Raw genomic sequence first — 19,208 nt, forward strand, 5'->3', positions numbered from 1 at the left:
ATTGTGGCACAATATTTCTGACTTAAGCCTTCGGTGCCATCGTTCGACCATGCCATTCATCTGTGGATGATAAGCGGTCGTCCGTAGATGCCTGACCCCTAGGCATTGCATGAGTTGATCGAAAAGTCTACTTTCAAATTGCCGGCCCAGGTCCGAAGTTATGTCAACAGGAACGCCAAATCGCGATATCCAACAGCTTATTAATGCCTTGGATAATCTGGGATAGCGAATGCATAGGGCCAACGTGTTAAACGATCGATGACCGTGAGACAATAGCGGTTGCCGTCGGAAAGTGGGAAGGGTCCGACAATGTCGATATGCAGGTGTGAAAACCTTTATCCGGAGCATGCGCGGCATTGAAACAGTGAAGAGTTGTGCCGGATGACTCTGTTGCGTTGGCACTGGATGCATTGCGAATTCCCGGCTACATTTCTGTATTCGGGGCCATACAAAGCGTTCAGTCATCAGTTTCGCAGTTACCCTCGTGCCTGGGTGAGATATGTTGTGTGTTGCGCAAAGAACTGTTTGTCGGAATCGTTTTGTTATGAACGGGCGTAGTCGACCAGCTGAAGTATCGCAATAGACTTTCTTAGTACTAGAGGGGAAAATAATACTGGTTAGCAGAAGCGAATGACTAATTTCACCTTCCAAGTATGACTTTAACTCGTCGTCGTTTTTCTGATCTTCACCCAAGTCATCAAAATTTATTGGATCAGTTGCTATGGCTTGGCTTCGAGACAGCAAATCTGCTGTAGCATGTTGTACCCCTGGTACGTAACGAATGTCTGTCGTGATCTGCGCTATAAAATCCAATTGACGTGCCTGACGATCAGATGATTTTTCTAGTCGTTGCCGAAAAGCATAGATTAGCGGCTTGTGGTCGATGCAAACGTGGCAATTTCTTCCTTCAAGCATGAAGCGAAAATGACGGACGGAGAGAAATATCGCAAGTTATTCTCTATCGTTGGTACTGTACCGCTGCTCAGCTTTTGTAAAAAGGCGCTGGAAAAAAACCTAAAGGTTGAAGTGATCCATTGGAAATTTGATGTAGAGCGTCGCCTGCAGCGTAGTCAGATGCGTCGACCCTTAATGAAAGAGGAGTGTTCGGGAGCGGGTGTGCCAGAAGCGCGCAATTAGCGAGGTCCTATTTGCAAGCCTCAAAGTACCTTATGTTGTCGTTCGTCCAGTTCAGTGGCGTTTTGTCGTTGCGCTTATTTCCAGACCACATTTTTAAAAGAGGTGCTTGATGCGAAAGTGGGTCTGGAAGTAGCGATCTATAAAAATTGATCATAGCTAGGAATCGTTTAAGATCCTTTGCAATCGTAAGAAGTTTGAATAAGCAAATCGCTTCAATGCGGCTTGATTCCATCCCTCGTGATTAAATGCCCTAAGAAATGCAGCTCTGATACACCAAGCACTGATTTGGCTACGTTTATTGTTAAGTTGTGTTGGCGTAATCGTTGAAAAACTATACGAAGATGTGCGCGATGTTCTTCTGGGAAGCGTGATGCGACGCATATGTCGTCCAGGTAGGTGAACACATTATTTATGCTGCGGAAAACTTCGTTGATGACTCTGTGGAATATTTGTGCAGCGTTGCGCAACCCAAAGGTCATGTGCGTGAATTCGTACAACCCAAAAGGAGTTGTGATGACAGTTTTACAAATGTCATTGGGATCGATTGAGATCTGGTGAAAGACCTTCTGTAGATCTATTTTTGAAAATATTGAATTTCCAGCAAAAATATTACTGAAATCGTGCAGGAACGGCAGAGGGTATTTGTCGATGACGGTTGCTGCGTTAAGCGCGCGGTAGTCTCCACACCGCCTCCATGACCCGTCGGCCTTGCGCATCATGTGTAATGGGCTAGCCCAATTACTGCTGGATGGCCGACATATGCCCAGTTTCATCAACAGCTCGAATTCAGCGCGCGCTGCCGTCAGCTTTTCAGGCGACAGCCGTCTTGGCCGAGAAAAAATTGGTTGACCGTTTGTAATGATCCGGTGAACCACGGTGGACTTCGTTGTGGAATCCGGAGCGGCTGGTCGCGTTATGTCACTAAACTCTGGCAGCGAGTTTAAAAAATCTCGGGCTGAACTTATGGTTGAAATGTTGATACATTGATTCGCGCTACTGTGCAAAATGATTTAACTGCTGTTTTGCGGTCGAGCAGACATCGTCCATTAAGATCAGGTAAAAGGTCGTAATGAGATAAAAAATCTCCAATCTCCAATGATTGCTTGGGTTACGTCTGCAATCACAAAGCTCCAAACAAAATCCCTGCGTAAGTTGAGGTTAAGGCGAAGTATGACTTCTCCAAAAACCGTAATCGGTGAACTATTAGCGGCAAACAATTGCATATCCGATGGGTTGACTCGTGCCAATTTCGAATACTTCGGAAGTACCGACACATCAGCGCCGGAGTCGATAAGGAATATTATATTAGTTGATGTGTCGAATATACGTAGGCGGCAGTTCGAAGGCATCTCAGAGCGTCTGCCTATCCCTGATATACTGCTGGCAGAGCACCCCTATTGTTTGCCATTTGGCGATGTAGATTGAGCGAACTTACAAGGTTGGCGACACTTCTTAGCGTTTGGTCCAAACTTGGCGTGAGACCAGCACATTTCGCCTGAATTGATGTTATGAGGGCGCACTGGCGTTTTCGATCTGGAACGCGCACGTGTTTTCTCGCTGCTCGTAACTCTATTAAAACGCTGTTTCAGTTCTGCTATTTCGGTCCTCAGGTCGATGTCTGTGGTATGATTCGATGCGGATACCTCGTGGATACGAACTTCACACATTTGCATCATCTCCACTATTGAGTCGGCGATTTTTAATTTGTCGACAATAGGTACATTGGTTAACTGCTGCATATGGTGGCAAGCGATTGACCCACAAATCATGCAAAATGCTTTCGCTTAGAGCGGAACCAGCAGCGCGCTCCATTTCGTTAAACAGGTCGCTCGGGCGGCAGTCGCCCAATGGCATGTGGCGCAATACACGTTGTAGGCGGCGTTGCTGGCTCTCAGTGAAATTTTCTATCAATTTGGTACGAATGAATTGATATTGCGCAGACGTGGGCGCAGCATCTATTATGGAGCGCAACTCCATTAACTTTACCTGCGGTATACTGGCCGCTACGATATTAAATTTTGCCGAGTCGGTTGTAACGCCAGAGGCCTCAAACCAAAAATCTAACGAGTAAAAATAAACCTCAATGTTGTCTTCTGACATCAATGGTTGTATTTGCGAAATATAAATTTTATAAGTTTGTGGTGTTGCCACATATAGTATTTCTTGTATGCGTCTATATGCCACTAAACTCCGATTTCCGATCCGTAGTTTTTTTTTGTTTATGGTAAACTACGTTTTTGCCAAAATGTTACAACTGAGCGAAAAAACATCAAGATAAGGAAAAAATTTAAAAGGTCATAAAAAACTGACATATACGAACGCCAAACCCTTTGAGGGTTTTACTATACTGACCTATGTAGTACCATCACCCTGACTTGGAATTTCTCACCCCCCAGATTAGCTGTTGTACTGTGTTATTAGGATGTAACTACATATCTACATAAGGTCACAAAAATAAAAAATATATATAATATATATATAAGTGATGTTTTAGGAAAAACACTATAATAATAACTAAATATAGACGTATTTGAAAACTTAAATATAAATAAATTTAAAAAAAAATCGTATTTACTTAAAGAGTATTCAGTTTATTATACTTAACCGCTTTATATTCATAAATACGTTTACAATGAGGAAAATTTTAATTCGTTTTGACAAATATCTTAATACTACAAAAAAATGAAGAACGTTGATAACAATCAAAATACTTCTGCAGGAGCTACACGCTCAATTATTACAATGCTAAATTTATTTCAGAAAGTGGCAATTTAACAATATGCTGCACTGGATAAATTCTCAATCTTTGTTTGAAATAAAAAATCAAAATCTTAAAAATTTCTGGACTCGCCTACAAGCTTCTCATGACGCCATAGTAGAATCTGACAATTTAGACCTACCACAAAATTTTAAAGCATCGGCTTACGAAATATACGAACACTGCTTAGACCAGTACGAAGAAATCGACACTATTAAACTTGCCTAAAATTCAGAAAGAAACAAATGAATAATTCATGAAACTAGAATCCACTGTTTGAAATTGATTGTCGATTCTATCGACACAAAACACCCCACAAACAGCTGGGACCCTATTCTGGTAAATGCACCGCCTTATTACCAGAAAAATATTTACTTTTGTGGGAGCAATCGCTTTCATCACGAAGGAAGTGCCCAACGTGGCAACAAATGAAAGATTTTCTGGCTATGTAAAATGAAATATCGTAAAGAGTAGAGGGAAAAATAGTCACAACAAAAAAAATTCAACACGACCTCATTATACGCCTCAATAGACCCCAAGCTAGAAGCAAAAACAAATCAAACAAAATTTTTAACAAAACACAATCGTATTCAAAAAAAGAAAACAAACGTAACGCAAACTATGTTAAATAGGACATAAACTTATATCTTGCAAAAACTATAAAAACTTAAAATTTAACGAGCGAAATAACTTTTCAGGTTAAAAAGACTTTGCACAAATAGCCTGTAACATGCGCATACATACATAGGACCTATTACGCCAGAGCGAAAATATATGGGATCTACTTCTACAGCTGTTACATACTGCCAAGTATTCCGCATAAGGAATATGGAAAATTGTTGGACGAACTAGTGAAAGATGCAACGACAACTGCACCAAATATAATTGGGAATTTCAATGCCTGCTCGATAGAATGGGGAAGCAAAGCAACCGCCTGTCGGCAAAAAATGTAGTCCAAAGGGTGGAAGATTGAAAAACTTGAGGAGGAACCTTTCCAGTTTATGTTGGACGAAAACCAAACTGCTGGTGGAACATATTTCCAAAGCCTGCTATGCGGCTATGGCCAGAAGGAAGCAAACAGCTCAAAGAAAACTGCTATACTGGTAGAGCAATGAAATTGATTGATTGAGAAGCGATTGTCACAAAGCTAGGCGAGGATAGACTGAACCCACACCGGGTTAGTCAAAACAGTTTATCTTGTCTCATACGCAACTGCCCATAGCTTCATATGTATGTGACAACCCACACCGAACAAGACGAAACGAAAACGCACGTTCGTGCTTTGACTTGTTTGAGAGCTGTTGTCGAACTGCTTATGTATTTTCATACAGCCAACGCACACCAAATGCAACAAAACCGCTTTTGTTATTGATACATGCTAGGGTGGGTCGATTCGGGATTTCTAATAGTGCGGAAAAGTTGCCTTAGTTTTTCCTGATTCCAATGCAACTTTTTGTTTTGAGATCGGATTGCATCTTCAACCCCAACTCCGGCTTTGAAATTTCGGAAATTCGCCTAAAATCGTGAAATTGTTTACTTAGCGCCTGAAATACGCATCTCATGGCAAAATGTATAAAACAAAAGTTATTTGTCACGTCATTTGCTACCGAAATGAACCGTTCCCGAGATACGAGCGAAAATGCGGCGCGCCACAGCGCAAGGTGAAAATCGGCTTGCGGCCACACTTCTTGACGTTGATTTCGCCGAGTGCTATCACTCACATTCATTCACCTACGCCAAAGGACACGTTCGGATAGGTCTCCACACAAATATTTTTTCATCGAGTTCCTTCACTCTTATCGGTGATTTCGCCGAGTTCTATCACTTACATTCATTTCCCTGCGCCATACGACACATTCGGACCGGTCTCCACATAAATATTTTTTCATCGAGTTCCTTCACTCTTGTCGTTGATTTCGCCGAGTGCTATCACTTATATTCTCTCAGCAGAACACAGAACTCAAAATGTCTGCATTTAAAGTTAAATTTAGACAGAAATGTCGTGTGTTTGGCATATATCCGTACAATCTCTCTGAGTTCCAGTTACCTACTTACCAGGATGTTCTTTTGTGTTATCAGTTTGAAAGATTTCGTATAGGGCGACTCCGACTTTTGACGCCCGCAAAGACAATACACTTACACAAATCAGCGAAGGTGAAAAGTACTACCGCGACACTGTCAAAGAGGAACATATTTCTCTTATAGCGGAACCTGGTTGTCATTACTTTGGCCACGTCACCTCTCCTTCCGGGTCAGCTGAGGATGAGACGCAAGCTATATGGCAACATTTACAAGACAATTCAGTTGATGTGGAACATCTAGAAGTTGTCGGTGCTGATGGCACCAACACGAACACAGGTTGGTAAGGTGGAATCATTCGGAAACTAGAAGAAAGAATAGGTAGGCCATTACAGTGGGTTGTTTGTCTTCTACATTTCAACGAACTTCCATTTCGTGCTCTTTTCGAACACATAGATGGTGTCTCAAAGAGTCCAAATACATTCTCTGGCGACATAGGTAAACTGCTCCCTGATTGTGGGAAGTTGCCTGTTGTCAAATTTGAAAGTCTTCCATCCTGCCAATTACCTTTGAGGTTATTAATCCGACCCAACTTAGCACAGACCAAGCTTATCTCTATAAAATATCAGAAGCTGTTATTTCCGGTCAATGTTCCTAAGATTTAGCGTCGATGCATCCAGGTAACATGTGCAAATCTCGCTGGCTCACCTGTGCAAATATAATTCTGAGATTAAACATTTCTACTAACAAACCAACAAAGGAAATAAAGATTTTGGTCAAGTACATACTTACAGTTTACTCACCTTTGTGGTTCTCAATAAGATTCAACAGTTCAATCAAAGACGGCTCGCGCCATCTCTATGCTGCAATTCAAAGGTCGAGATACTTACCTGCTAAACTGCAAAAGGTTGCCGATTCATCCATTCAACAGAATGCTTACTTTGCTCTTCCAGAAAACATTCTCCTTAGTATGATGACTGACGAACGGATAGAAGTCAGAAAGTTGGCCCTTGACCGCCTTCTGGCAGCCAGAGAAACAGAGTCTGACACTGTAAATGGAAGGGTTAGATGTAATAAAGTGCCAAAGCTGAATTTCAAAGCTAATAATTATTACGATATGATTAACTGGAAGACTATTACCTTGACTGTTCCACCAGTTCTTTTTTGTTCAGTTTCTAACGAAGAACTCATAAAAGGGCTGTCGGGAGACACTGCAGAGGTATGGAAATTTAGTGAATTCCCTCTCACACCGTGGCAGTCGAGAGAACCGTCAAACTGGTGACAGAGGCATCTTCTAAAGTTATTGGCCTCCAATCTCGTGATCGTTTTATACGCTCTACACTGAAATCTAGGCAACAAGTGCCAAAGTTTAGTACAAAATCTGATTTTATCAATAAATTTGACACAGATTCAGACTAAAACAAGCTTGACATATGGTAGCAAATGACGTGACAAATAACTTATGTTTTATACATTTTGCCATTTATTTTAATTTTAGGAGAATTTCCAAAATTTCAAGGCCGGAGTTGGGGTTAAAGATGCAATCCTATCCCAAAACAAAAAGTTGCATTGGAATCAGGAAGTACTAAGGCAACTTTTCCGCACTATTAGAAATCCCGAATCGAAAAAAGTCCGGAATCGACCCACCCTAATACATACATATATGGTGAGCTACGGCGCAACCCACACCGAATGAAACATACAAGACACGACAAAAAAACACGTTTCGTTGCTTATAGCTGAACCGTTGGTTTTCATAGTCAAAACTACGCATTTTTTTGTGCTTTTATTCTGCATACAAGTTGTTAAAATGAACATTGACGCGGAGAAATTAGTGTTTTTGGCAAGGAGCCTAATATATAATTACAAAACCGACGACATCTTTGCAAGAACTGATTCGCTTTCTTCTTTTTTCGTTTTATTTCAATGCACACCAAGCGAGACAAAAAGACAAAATGTCGCATTGTCCTTCGCTTGGTGTGGGTTAGAGCACAAGATGTTTTTGTGTTTTATTAGTCAAAGAAATTTTTGACTAATCAGGTGTGGGCTCAGTCATAGGCAGCGGCGAGAGTATGAGACTAAGGGAAATCTTTAAGAAAATGCGCAGCGACTTCAAAAAAGCGATAAGGGTCAGCAAAACTTCTTGTTTCAAAATGATATGCGACAAAGTGGACGAAACCCCCTGGGGTGAAGCGTATAAAATCATAATGGGATCTGTCCCTCGTTGCTTAGGATGTGGTAAAAACGCTATTCTCTAAGCCAAGCCAAGAAGGCGGAAGTTTACTATTTTAAAAAGCAGATACAACACAAGTAAAGGATATCGAAGTTCTGCAAGCTGCTGAAAGGCACCAGGTCTGGATGGAATCCCGAACAGGGTCCTGAAGCTCGCAGTGAAACACAAAGCAAAACCACTTATGGAGCTATTTACACGATGTCTACGGGAAGGGAGTGTCCCCAAGCTTTGGAAAAGGCATGCCTAGTGCTATTACAGAAGGCAAACAAACGGGAATGTACAAGCATGGGTGCAGCGCAAGCATGGCGAGACAGGCTTTTACATGACGCAGCTTCTACACGAATGTTTCAGAGAGTATCTGGATAGGTATGGCCATGGCAATGGAGTTACCTGCTCTTTCTGTGGGAGCACTAGCGAAAATGCGGAGCAACAGGTTCTGGAGATGGAAGTGGCAGACCGAATAACACCTGATAATATAGTGCTCAATGTGCTGAAAACTAGATAAGTATGGTATACCATAGAGAGAACGACAGCTCTGATACTACAAGAGCTGAGAAGAGTAGAACAACAAAGAAGTAACGAAGCTAGAGCCGCAAATAGCGAGGTAATTGACTTGAGTCAATAGGTTAAGCTGGCCCTTCGATGTAATGCCAAGCGGTGGTCCCGCAGGAGCTTCCCACGGACCTACAGATGACAGAGTTAAGGGCTTAGTACATAGGCGTACTGTTTCGCAAGTCCAGTATAGTAAGATAACACTGATTAGGCGTGGTCTCGAATGAGGTGTATCATTAGCGAGCAGTACAAATCGTGCATACTGCATACCACTAAGTATCAGTATCTATGGAAGATTCCCCCTTCGGACACAAAAAAACAAAAAAAAAAATACCTATTCATATACAAATTGCAAAAGCAAATTTAAATGCTTATATTGTTATAAAAGACACCATACAGTGCTTCATTATAGCACATATCCCCTCTCACACCAAATTAGCGCTCATATAAAAAAAACTCAAATGTATGTTATTTTTCGAGCCCGCAGGTTGGCTTTCGCCAATAATGGAAAAAACACAATCCTGAACGAATCCTTGAGCAGTGGCGCACTTCTACTTGTCAAATTAGTGCTTACACACTTATGCAAATATTATATAATTTATTTATTATATACATAAGTATATTATAGGTCGCATATACATAAGCGCTCCTTAGATTGGTGACTATGGTAATCAGCTCTAAAAAGCTTCAAACTAATAATGAGTATTAACAAGAATCGATTACAGGAAAGGCCAGTAATAAATAATCCGCATAATAAACACGCAAAATATAGTTGCTTTTCTTAAGGGGGTATTCTGGTCTAGACGCATGAATTTTAGAAATTTTTTAAACTAAGATAAAAAAAAATGAAAAACATTTTTACTATCCATTTTTTTATATGTTTTTTTGACATTTTAATAATATAAAAAAATTGCAAGAAAAAAAAAACAAAATTCATCGAGATACGGGCCGGTGGAGTGGGGGCTTCAAAAAAAAAAACGGTGCGTCCTGGTTGACGTGATTTCAACCCTTGTAGAGATCTAAAACACAAAAAACAAGAAGATTCTTCATTAGTAAGGATGTCGTTATCGGATTGACCATTTAAAAATAAATAAATAAATAAAAAAATGGCGTAGACTTGAAAAAAAACATTTTTTGACCCGATTTTTTCGACTTTTCGATTTTTTTAAAAATACTTCAAATCAAAATTTTTGGAAATCCAAGGCAGACACGATAGAGCATTGTATAAAGTAGATGTATATCAAAATTTCAAAGGAATCGGTTCAGTAGAACTTCAGATATCTTGTCAACCACCTCAAAAAAATTAGTTTCGAGAAAAACGCGTTTAAAGTTTGGGAAAGAATTCTGGTGAACACGGACGCCACGTCACAAAATCGGCTGTATCTCCGAAAATAAGTCGAATTTTGAAAAATCCTTCCAAGGTCATATTTTTGAAAGTCTAAACCTTTTCAAAATCATAGACCAGAATACTCCCTTAAACACCTCTCCGATTATTAAAATTTCAGTATGCATTTTTTTTATATGTGGTATGCTTTAATTCAAAATCTCATCTCTACACTCACGGATAAATATGAGTATATTAAAACTCCGTCATCAAATACTTTTGCTGTCAGACACAGTCCGATAATTCACCGATCCTGTGGGCGTTAATTCGTCATATATATATATATATACAGGGTGGCGCAAAAGTAATCCTCCTATCAGAAGATGCTATAAATTTTGCACTTGACCTCTAATGTCAGTTCGGTTTTGACATTTGTGTAGTAAACACTTGCGAAATACACGTAAATAGACAATGGTACGCTACACTGCTCCAGAACGCGGGTTATTGGTGACTATTTATTTGACCAATAATCGGTCGGTGACTTTGGCACAACGTGAATTTCATCGCAGATTTCCTGGTCGTCCGACGCCTACTGGTGAAACACTGCGCAGAGAATATTGCTGCTGTTGCCGAGGATGTCATGGAAGCGCCGTCGACATCGACCAGACGATGTGCCACGCAAATGGGTACCAGTCGACGGTGTTTACAGCGAATTTTGATATAAGATTTGAAGATGTTTCCGTTCAAAGTCCAGACGGTGCATCAGCTGTTAGCTGCTGACCGCCAATCGCGTCTAACATACGCTCAAGCCATCCTTAATCACCACCAAGAGAAAGATGATTTTTCATCAAAAATAATCATGAGTGATGAGGCCCATTTCCATCTAGCGGGTACGTAAATAAGCAAAATTTACGCTTCTTGGGCACTGAAAATCTGCGTGTAACCCACGAAGAACCATTACACCCGCTCAAAGTCACTGTATGCTGTGCTGTTTTCGCTGGATTAGTCATCGGACGTCGCTGGCGAAACGGTTACTGTGAGTGATGAGCGCTACAGAGCAATGCTCAACGAGTTCTTTTTGCCGCAACTTGATGAATTGGGATTGGAAAACATGTGGTTCCAACATGACGACGCAACGGCACACACTGCACGTGCCACAACCGATATGCTGAAGGATGCATTACCCGGGCGCCTAATCTCCCGTTTTGTCGATTTGCACTGGCCAGCAAGATCGACTAATTTGACCGATCCAGATTTCTTTTTCTGGGGCTTTTTGAAGTCGCGGGCTTATGTCAACAAGCTTCAGACTCGTGCAGCTCTTAAAGACAATATCCGTCAAGAATGTGAGGACCTATCGCTGGAAGTTTTGGCCAATGTGATGGAAAATGCCATAAAAGGGCTTAAATGGCAATCAACTGTGGCGGCGGCCATTTACATATCATATTCTCGACTTGATGTAAAAAAACTTAAAAGATCAAATAAAAATAGTCCACAAGAAGAATCAAAGTTTTTAATTAAAAAAAAAAACTACAGCCAAAAAATATCCGAAGATTAATTTTGCGCCATTCATCATAGCGATACACATCATGATATGTGAAAAGAGTTCTATTGTAGAATAAAAATTTCTATGAAAAAAATGTCAAAAAGAGCAACTCATGGGTATACACTTAATCATGATGAGAGCGATTGCTCCCACAAAAGTAAAAATTTTTCTGGTAATACTGCGGTGCATGTATGTATTTACCAGAATAAGGTCCCAACTGTTTGTGGGGTGTTTTGTGTCGATAGAATCGACAAACAATTTCAAACAGTAGATTCTAGTTTCATGAATTCTCACTTGTTTCTTTCTGAATTTTAGGCAAGTTTAATAGTGTCATTAGTTGTTTATCGACCAGTATTATATTGTTTTCGTATTTAGCTATTAAAGCTTCCCAAGCCAAATTAAAATAATCGTCATTTAAAACGAACTGTTTGACTATTAAGCCTGCTTGACTTTTTGTTTTGTATCGGAGGTGATACAATTTTTGTGCTTTTGATAGTTTTGGATAGTTGATGTGTATGGCCGCGAACATGTCCCGAAAGGACGGACATTCTTAATATCCTCCATAAAATGTTTTTGTGTCACATGCGGGCACCTCGAAGTGGATGCCTAAACTTACCTTTTGACTATCCATTTGTGGCAGCTTTACTCTCTGATGCGGAGTAGGTGCAATTGCTTTTATTAGCTTTAATTGATCGGAGATCATAGCTTTTGTTTCTTCGTACTGGTCTAAGCAGTTTTCGTATATTCCGTGGGCCGATTGTTTAAAATTTTGTGGTAAACTGTAACTGTCTGAAATAAATTTAGCAACTTTTTTGGGGCATGTAGCTCCTGCATGTGTATTTTGATTGTTATCAACTTTCTTATTTTTTTTTTGTATACATATTAAGATATTTGTCAAAATTAATTATATTTTCTTCAATGTTAACGTATTTATGTATATGAAATTGTTAAATCGTTGCCGGAATTTTCGGGAAGGTCATACTAACTATTGGCTAACTAGCTCACCACTACCTACGAATAATCCCTTATACAATAAACATATAATATATAGCTGCTTTATGCTTCGTATCCCGCCCCCCTGAAGGGGGTCAGGAAATACCAACAAACCAACCAAAAAAATTTGTTTCCGAAATATATAAATTGAAACAAAAATTTAAAGAATTAGAACAATTATGCGAACAATTAAAAAGAGAAAATCAAAATCTTAAAGAACAAAATAATCGCCCACTTGTGCCTAATTATGATCAATCTCAATACGAAACTCATGAAGAAGGATTACCTCTGGAAAAATACTGCATTTTAAAGAACAATAAAAGGCCTAGTAAAAAGCGTAAGGCCGAAGCTTCACCAGAAGTGATCTACCTATTATGATTTCGAATATCCCTAATTATAAAGAACTAAATAACTTAATTAAAGATAATACTAAAAGTTCATTTGTATTTAAACTATTAAATAACGACATTCATAAAATAAGCGTGACATCAAGTGATGACTACAGATCAGAGCAAAAATGTTGTCTGCGTCGGGAGCTTCATGGTATTCCTTTGAAGACAAACAAACGCGCCCAATAAAGGTTATGATTAAAAATTCCCACCATTCGTGTAGCATTACTAATATTATCGCTGATTTAAAAGAACAAAGTTTAAATGTTCTGAACGTGGTAAATAAACTCAAGTGGAAAACACAATAACCTTTAAACATGTTTTTAGCTACTTTTGTTTCTAATGAAGACATCAAGAAAATTTACGAAATCAAACACATTCTTCACTCCGTTGTTCTCATGGAGCCTATTAGGAATTCTAAACTTCCACAATGTAAAAATTGCCAGGCATTTGGACATACCAAGAACTTCTGTGGCAAAATGTCAAAGTGCGTTAAATGCGGTGGTAAGCACAAAACCATCGAGTGCTAAAAACCAAACTCAGAAAAACCAAAATGCTGTAACTGTGGCGAAAGCCATCCGGCAAACTACAGAGGATGTATTGTTGCCAAGGAGCTTCAAAGCATTCGTAACAAAGCCTTGAAGAAACAAAAAGTTTCCACAAATTTGCCCTGCATATCAAATAATCCACTCATTGGTAATTAAAGTACTGTCAACAAGCAGCATCGTGTACAGACGAGTAAGCTCACTTTTTCTGAAGTACTAAAAAGCAACTCAAACAGGGTGAACGAAAAAAACACAAAGATGACCGAAGACCTACTAACTCAAACCCTTGAGATGTTAAATAAACAAGAAAAATTCAATAATGATCTGTGCAGCCGTTTAGATAACTTCGAAAAAAAATAAAAATAAAACAAAATCTAAGGCATGAATGGTGCTCTCCGAGTTATAACATGGAATGCAAATGGACTATTAAAGCACCGAGAAGAGCTTCTACTTCTTTTACAAAAAGAGAAAATAGATGTACGTCTAATATCCGAAACTCATTTTATGAGACACAGCCATATAACTTTCAAAAACTACGATATCTATCATACAATCCACCCTAGTAATTGTGAGAGGGGAGGCACTGCTATTATTGTTAAAAACAGCATTAAACATTGAGGATAGAAAAATCAGTACGCACAATATTCAAACCACAACTATTACATTAAAAGCAATGAACCAACCCTTGTCAATTACTGCAATATATTGCCCACCGAGATACAAAATCCTCGTTGAAGAATATAAAGAACTTCTCAATATGCACAAACACAAATTTATTATAGGAGGCGACTTTAACGCTAAGCATGTTTACTGGGGATCGCGCCTAACGACAGCTAAAGGACGAGACTTATTCCAGGCAGCTCAAGAAACGGAGCGTGAGTTTGTATCGACCGGAACACCAACAACAGTCATTAAAAGAGATCTTGTTCTGAACCTATAGAACAAAAATACGGACTGGACTTCGTTCAAACAAATACTTCAGACTAAAATAAAGTGTCCGAAAATCACAACAATTGAACAACTAGAGTTAGAAATTAACACATTTACGAAAGAAATTCAACAAGTAGCTTGGGATAATACTCCGGAGTTAAAGCGGAAAATTGTAGTTTCAAATTACCCTAAAGAAATAAAAATCCTTCTTATTAAGAAAAAAAAGTTACGACGGAAATGGCAACAAACCCGCTCACCGCTCGACAAAACCAACCTTAATAAGGGAACAGCAGAATTAAAACGAGAAATTGCTCACATTAAGAATGAGTCAATTAATAAATATTTATCTCAACTATCCGCTGACAAAACAGATGATTACTCACTCTGGAAAAGTACAAAGTATCTTAAACGTTCAACAAGTCACGTTGCACCACTAAAAGTTGCTTCCAATACATAGGCTAGAAGTGATTGTGATAAATCAAATGCATTTACAAAACACCTAGCTGAAAAATTTCGTCCAAACGAGGATAGTGAAATCGCGTTCCTCAGTAGTATTCAACAGGATCATGCAACAATCCCAGCAATCACCATTTGTGAACTTAAAAGTGAAATTAAAAAGCTTAATGTTAAGAAAGCAGCTGGCTTCGATTTGATTACAGCTGAAGTGTTAAAGCAGTTACCATACAAATGTTTACGGAAGTTCGCCTATCATTTCAATACAGCAATTTGTCTGACACATTTTCCTAACTTTTGGAAAGTTGCCGATGTTGTTATGGTTCCTAAGCCAGGGAAGGATCCTCACGTAGTCTCCTCATATAGACCAATTTCACAACTTCTACAAATCTCAAAACTTATCGAAAAAATAATTTATCTAAGATTAAAATCTATAATCGACGAAAAGCAGTTAATCTCATCGCAACAGTTCGGTTTTAGAAATAAGCATTCAACAATAGAACAAATTCACAGAATAACATCAGAAATTGAAAAATCCCTGGAGAAGCAATACTTATGCTCAGCTGTATTCCTTGACGTTGCACAAGCGTTTGACAAGGTATGGCACGAAAGCCTTATGCAAAAACTAAAATCATGTCTTCCGGTTGGGTATTGTGCTCTTTTAGAATCGTATATCACCATGAGATTTTGCCGTGTAAAACAAGGAAATGAATTCTCTAAACTAAAAGATATTGAAGCAGGAGTTTCTCAGGGAAGTATCTTAGGTCCACTTTCATATATTCTGTATACAAGAGAATTACCGTTAGCACCAAACAGTATGACTGCCACTTTTGCTGATGCCACCGTAATACTATGCGGCGAAAAAACAGCAGAAAAATCTGGGCTAAACCTGCAACATGCAATCAACTCTGTAGTAAGCTGGACTAAAAAATGGAGAAAAAAACTAAACGGTGGCAAATCGGTTCATGTAAATTTTACAAACAAAAGAATCACTTATCAATCTATAAGTATTCTAGATGTCTGCATACCATACGCAAACACAGCTGAATATCTTGGCATCACGCTCGATGCTAGATTACGTTGGAAAGAGCATACTAAAATAAAAAGGATTAAACTTAATCTGAAATTGTCGAAAATGAAATGACTAATTGGACGAAGGTTAAACCTGTTCATACACAACAAATTCTTCTTCTTCTTAATTGGCGTAGACACCGCTTACGCGATTATAGCCGAGTTAACAACAGCGCGCCAGTCGTTTCTTCTTTTCGCTACGTGGCGCCAATTGGATATTCCAAGCGAAGCCAGGTCCTTCTCCACTTGGTCCTTCCAACGGAGTGGAGGTCTTCCTCTTCCTCTGCTTCCCCCGGCGGGTACTGCGTCGAATACTTTCAGAGCTGGAGTGTTTTCATCCATCCGGACAACATGACCTAGCCAGCGTAGCCGCTGTCTTTTAATTCGCTGAACTATGTCAATGTCGTCGTATATCTCGTACAGCTCATCGTTCCATCGAATGCGATATTCGCCGTGGCCAATGCGCAAAGGACCATAAATCTTTCGCAGAATTTTTCTCTCGAAAACTCGTAACGTCGACTCATCGGTTGCTGTCATCGCCCAAGCCTCTGCACCATATAGCAGGACGGGAATTATGAGGGACTTATAGAGTTTAGTTTTTGTTCGTCGAGAGAGGACTTTACTTTTCAATTGCCTACTCAGTCCGAAGTAGCACCTGTTGGCAAGAGCAATCCTGCGTTGGATTTCCAGGCTGACATTGTTCGTGGTGTTAATACTGGTTCCTAAGTAGACGAAATTATCTACAACTTCAAAGTTATGACTGTCAACAGTGACGTGAGAGCCAAGTCGCGAGTGCGACGACTGTTTGTTTGATGACAGGAGATATTTCGTTTTGCCCTCGTTCACTGCCAGACCCATTTTCTGTGCTTCCTTGTCCAGCCTGGAGAAAGCAGAACTAACGGCGCGGGTGTTGAGGCCGATGATATCAATATCGTCGGCATACGCCAGCAGCTGTACACTCTTATAGAAGATGGTACCTTCTCTGTTTAGTTCTGCAGCTCGAACTATTTTCTCCAGAAGCAGGTTGAAGAAGTCACACGATAGGGAGTCGCCTTGTCTGAAACCTCGTTTGGTATCGAACGGCTCGGAGAGGTCCTTCCCGATCCTGACGGAGCTTTTCGTGTTGCTCAGCGTCAACTTACACAGCCGTATTAGTTTTGCGGGGATACCAAATTCAGACATCGCGGCATAAAGGCAGCTCCTTTTCGTGCTGTCGAAAGCAGCTTTGAAATCGACAAAGAGGTGGTGTGTGTCGATTCTCCTTTCACGGGTCTTTTCCAAGATTTGGCGCATGGTGAATATCTGGTCGGTTGTTGATTTTCCAGGTCTGAAGCCACACTGATAAGGTCCAATCAGTTTGTTGACGGTGGGCTTTAATCTTTCACACAATACGCTCGATAGAACCTTATATGCGATGTTCAGGAGGCTAATCCCACGGTAGTTGGCGCAGATTGTGGGGTCTCCTTTTTTATGGATTGGGCATAGCACACTTAAATTCCAATCGTTGGGCATGCTTTCGTCCGACCATATTTTACAAAGAAGCTGATGCATGCACCCTATTAGTTCTTCGCCGCCGTGTTTGAATAGCTCGGCCGGTAGTCCGTCGGCCCCTGCCGCTTTGTTGTTTTTGAGGCGGGCAATTGCTATTCGAACTTCTTCATGGTCGGGTAATGGAACGTCTGCTCCATCGTCATCGATTGGGGAATCGGGTTCTTCTTCTCCTGGTGTTGTGCGTTCACTGCCATTCAGCAGGCTGGAGAAGTGTTCCCTCCATAATTTAAGTATGCTCTGGGCATCAGTGACTAGATCACCTTTGGGGGTTCTACAAGAGTATGCTCCGGTCTTGAAACCTTCTGTAAGCCGCCGCATTTTTTCGTAGAATTTTCGAGCATTACCCCTGTCGGCCAGCTTATCAAGCTCTTCGTACTCACGCATTTCGGCCTCTTTCTTCTTCTGTCTGCAAATGCGTCTCGCTTCCCTCTTCAACTCTCGGTATCTATCCCATCCCGCACGTGTAGTGGTCGATCGTAACGTTGCGAGGTAGGCAGCCTGTTTTCTCTCCGCTGCGACACGGCACTCCTCGTCGTACCAGCTGTTCTTTTGCTCTTTCCGAAAACCAATGGTTTCGGTTGCAGCTGTACGTAAGGAATTTGAAATGCCGTCCCACAGTTCCCTTATACCGAGTTGTTGACGAGTGCTCTCAGAGAGCAGGAGTGCAAGCCGAGTAGAAAATCGTTCGGCTGTCTGTTGTGATTGCAGCTTCTCGACGTCGAACCTTCCTTGTGTTTGTTGACGTGCGTTTTTTGCTGCACAGAGGCGGGTGCGTATCTTGGCTGCAACAAGATAGTGATCCGAGTCGATGTTAGGACCTCGGAGCGCACGCACATCTAAAACACTGGAGACGTGTCTTCCATCTATCACAACATGATCGATCTGGTTGGTAGTTTTTCGATCCGGAGACTGCCAGGTAGCTTGATGTATCTTCTTGTGCTGGAATCTAGTACCACAGATAACCATATTTCGGGCCCCGGCGAAGTCGATCAGCCTCAGCCCATTTGGGGATGTTTCGTCGTGGAGGCTGAATTTACCGACCGTAGTGCCAAATATACCTTCTTTGCCCACCCTGGCGTTAAAGTCGCCAAGCACGATTTTGACATCGTGGCGGGGGCAGCTCTCATAAGCGCGCTCCAAGCGCTCATAGAAGGCATCTTTGGTCACATCGTCCTTCTCTTCCGTCGGGGCGTGGGCGCAAATCAGCGATATGTTGAAGAAACTCGCTTTGATGCGGATTGTGGCTAGACGTTCATTCAATGGAGTGAATGATAGTACTCGGCGACGGAGTCTCTCTCCCACCACGAATCCAACACCAAACTTGCGCTCCTTTATATGGCCACTGTAGTAAATGTCACAAGGACCTACTCTTCTCTGTCCTTGTCCCGTCCATCGCATTTCTTGGACGGCGGTGATGTCAGCCTTTATTTTCGCGAGGACATCAACCAGCTGGGCAGCGGCACCTTCCCAATTAAGGGTCCGGACATTCCAGGTGCATGCCCTTATTTCGTAGTCCTTATTTCGTTTGCCATGGTCGTCATCAAAAGGGGGGTTTCTCTTCCGAGGCTGTCGCTTTCTTTTCATTGGGGGTGTTTTTTACGTGGCGGGTCCCAAACCCAGCGCACAACCCTAAGCAGGGGATGTTTCGCCTTCTCACATTAGCTCGCCTTCGAACGGATGTTCTTAGGCTACCCAGAGGATACTTGGTCA

Source organism: Bactrocera neohumeralis, unplaced genomic scaffold (genome assembly GCF_024586455.1).
Source record: "Bactrocera neohumeralis isolate Rockhampton unplaced genomic scaffold, APGP_CSIRO_Bneo_wtdbg2-racon-allhic-juicebox.fasta_v2 cluster10, whole genome shotgun sequence".
NCBI lineage: Eukaryota > Metazoa > Arthropoda > Insecta > Diptera > Tephritidae > Bactrocera > Bactrocera neohumeralis.